Genomic DNA, 3,723 nt, shown 5'->3' on the forward strand with positions numbered 1-3,723 from the left:
ATTTCACGGCATTGGAAAGACAAAAAGAGTAAAGTATGGTGAGCCAGGGTGTGGGGAAGGATGGAGCCAGGGAGGTGAACCTGGCTTTGGGGACTATTCCTTCCCTGGCGGGCTTTTGCTGATTTAAAAAGGAACCTGAAAGTGTAAAAGGCTGAGAAGCTGAGCATTGCTTTTCACAGCTTCACAGCCTAAAGGGAATAGGCCTTAGGGCTTGTCAGGAAGGGAAGGGGATTTGTAGAAACCCCTGAAGACATCCTGAAGAGCTAGACCTTAGGAACAGAACAGTGTAAACTGGAAATAGAGAAAATGGAGCTCAGTTTCAATTTACCTCAATACCTAAAAATGAATTGAGGTGATACCAATGCCAATGCATAAACAAATGTGAATTCTCTTCCTAAGACCAAGATATGCTGAGCCTCAAATTATTTCTACAATCAATTTTGCAAATACAGTACTCTCTCTCTCTCTCTCTCTCTCTCTCTCTCTCTCTCACACATACACACATACACACACACACACACTCATACATATAAATAATCAAGCATCCGAGGAGCTAATAGAATATAAATACTAAAAACAAGAGAGAAAAAAACAAAAAATACTAAATGATATATAATTTCCAAGCTTACTGAAGAGAAAAGAGAAATTTTAAATGCTCAATCAAAATGAAAGCAAGAGAGAAAGAATCATAAAACAAATAGAATCATAAAGCAAATAGAAAACAAATACTAACATAGATTTAAACCCCAAATAAATAATAATTAGATTAAATGAAAATGGTCTAAATGTTCTAATTCAAAGACAAAGATGATCAGATTGGGGAGGGGGGGCAAACGATGAAAAAAAGAGGCATATGAAAAACATAAGATAAAAGAGGTTGAAATTAAGAGATAAAGCATGCAGATATTCACCAAAAGAAAGACTGCATAGGTATATTATTAGACAAAGCTGACTTCAGAAGGAAAAGCACTAATATAGGTAAGAAATACTTCATAATAATAAAAGTTTCTACCAAAAATATTATGATGATTCTAGCTTTCTATCCAAATAAACAGAGCCTCACAATAGGTATAATTACAAAACAGAACTTAAGTAGACAAAAGGAGAAATGAACAATTCCAAAATATATCAGGAAGATACCCCAAAATATCTAACTTAGAAAGCCATATAAAGTAATATTATAACATTTAGAAAATTAATTTGCAAACTTGATTTAATATACATAATAGAACACTGAATCCAACCCACGGGCATTTTTAAAAAATATAGAGTGCTTCATGAATTTGCATGTCATCCTTGTGCAGGGGCCATGCTAATCTCCGTATCATTCCAATTTCAGTACATGTGTTGCCTAAGAGAGCACAGCACACAGGCAGTTTTTATTTAATTTTTAATTTTTTTATTTTTGAGAGTATGTTTATTAAAGCTAGGGACAGTGAAATAAGGAAGGGCTTAATATATAAGAAGCAACAAGATAGAGCCTAGGCTGGCTGCTTTGGCTCTCTGGGAAGTCAGAAAAAAGAGGGTCTTGGACACAGGTTCAGGGTTGAGCCCAGGACCACCTACCACAGACCATTGCTCCCCTGGTTGCAAGTCTCCTGAGGACCTTTATAATTTAGGAGGTGCATGCCTGAGAGGGAAGAAAGGGCTGGGTGTGCTCCCAGGAGGAGCCCACAGGCCTTTTTAAAATGACCATATGCTAAGACATAAAACAAGTTTCAAAATTAATATATTAAAGTTTAGAATAGAGTGGATTCTCTGCTCACAGTGGGGGGATAAAAAGGCAACTAGAAAAACTCTAGATGTTTAGAAATTAAACAATAGACTTCTAAATAATACATGGGTCAAAGAAGCCATGGTAAAAATAAATATTTTAACTCAATGAGAATGAAAATGCAATGTGTTAAAACTTATGAATGTCAGCTAAAACCATGCTTAAAAGGAAATTTACTACTTAAGAAGTAAATATGAAGAAAAAAGGCTCAAAATCAATAACCTCAACTTTAAACTCAGGAAAGTAGAAAAAAGAACAGCAAAATAAACCCACAGAAAGTAGAAGGAAGGAAGGAATAAAATAAGAGTATAAAATCTAAAAATACAATTTAAAGAACATTTTATTTAATTTTTAAAAATATATCTTTATTGATTTCAGAGAGAGAAAGGGAGAGAAAGAGAGAGATAGAAACATCAGTGATGAGTCATTGATTAGCTTCCTCTTGCACCCTCTACTGGGGATTGAGCCTGCAACCCAGGCAGGTGCCCTGACTGGGAATCTAACCCTGACCTCCTGGTTCATAGGTCGACACTCAACCACTGAGCCATGCCAGACGGGGCTAAAGAGCATTTTAAAGAAAAATATGAGTAAGCTAAATAGTCATCCAAGAGGCTATGGGAAAATTTTAACCCATTAACATTTGTGGAAAAGAAACAGTGGAAATGGAAGCAGAAGTTAATGCAATAGAAATTTTTAAAAAGGACTGATTAAAAAAGAACTGAATCTGGTTCTTGAAATAACTAATGGGGAGATACAAATGAAGAAATCTATGAATTAGAATGGATAAAACTGCTCTTATGTAGAGATGATAAGACTGTCTACATCAAGAGACTCTACAGACAAACCTTTAAAATTAATAATAAGATTCAACAAGGCTGTGGATCAGTATACAAAAATTATTAAGGTTTCCTCACACAGGAATAACAAAATAGAAAATGTAATAGAAGAAACAGAATCACAAAAAAGATACAACAAATAAACTATAAAGTACTTAGTAAAAGAAACTCTACAAGTATGTGCATGAGCTTCATGAAAAAAATATGTAATTGTTTATTGAAGAACATAAAAGAGGACTAGAATAAGTAGAAATTTTACATTTTTCATGAATTTCTTAAATCAACATTTGAAAAAACATTAATACTTCCCAAATAATCTATATACAGTGCAATCCATACAAATCAAATTACAATTCTACTCAAGATCCCAAGTTGATGTCTGTGAAATGATTAACTGAGTCTAAAATGTATGTGGTCAAAGTATTGTAAAGGTCAAAGAATTACTAAGATAATTTTAAAAAGAAAGAACAAAGAAGGGTGAATCTTTTTATACAATATGAAGACATAGAGCATTAAAAAGGTAAGATCATCAAAACAGTATAATATTGGCACAGAGGAAAACAAATAGACCAATGGGACATGACAGAGACTCTTGAACTAGACCCAAACATATATGTAAACGTGGAATATAACAGATCATATTGGTATCATAAATCATAAATCACTGGTATTATAAATCAATGAGTTAAGAACAAACTAAAAAATTGTGTTAGAAAAATTATATATATATTTGGTATATAGACATATATAAAACCAGATTTTTATTTCACATTATAAATAACATAAATTTTGTATTAAAATCGAAGTATGAAAAAATACCTATTTCAGAAAAAATATAGAAGAATTATCTATCTTTATGAACTCAGGATAGAGAAGGCTTTCTGAAATAAGAAGTAAAAAGTATAAACCATAAAAGAAAAGGTAATGTTTTAAAAGCAAAAATCTTCTGTTTTAATTTACTCTTTAGCCCTAGCCAGTTTGGCTCAGTGGATAGAGTGTCAGCCTGTGGACCCAAGGGTCCCAGATTTGATTATGGTGGCACATACCTCAGTTGCCGGCTGTGGCCCAGGCCCTGGTCAGGGTTCATGCAGGAGGGCCCTGGTCAGGGCTCGT

The 3,723-nt window shown here is 33.7% G+C and overlaps 1 non-coding gene across 1 annotated transcript; it reads right to left on the minus strand.

Moving 5' to 3' along the window:
• Window positions 1-1,259: 1,259 nt before the first annotated feature.
• On the minus strand, window positions 1,260-1,363 carry LOC111826351. The gene has a single exon (XR_002829693.1). It is a non-coding gene; the product is annotated as a U6 spliceosomal RNA (small nuclear RNA).
• Window positions 1,364-3,723: the final 2,360 nt, after the last annotated feature.

Source organism: Myotis lucifugus, unplaced genomic scaffold, assembly GCF_000147115.1.
Source record: "Myotis lucifugus unplaced genomic scaffold, Myoluc2.0 scaffold_70, whole genome shotgun sequence".
In the NCBI taxonomy this organism is placed as follows: Eukaryota; Metazoa; Chordata; class Mammalia; order Chiroptera; family Vespertilionidae; genus Myotis; species Myotis lucifugus.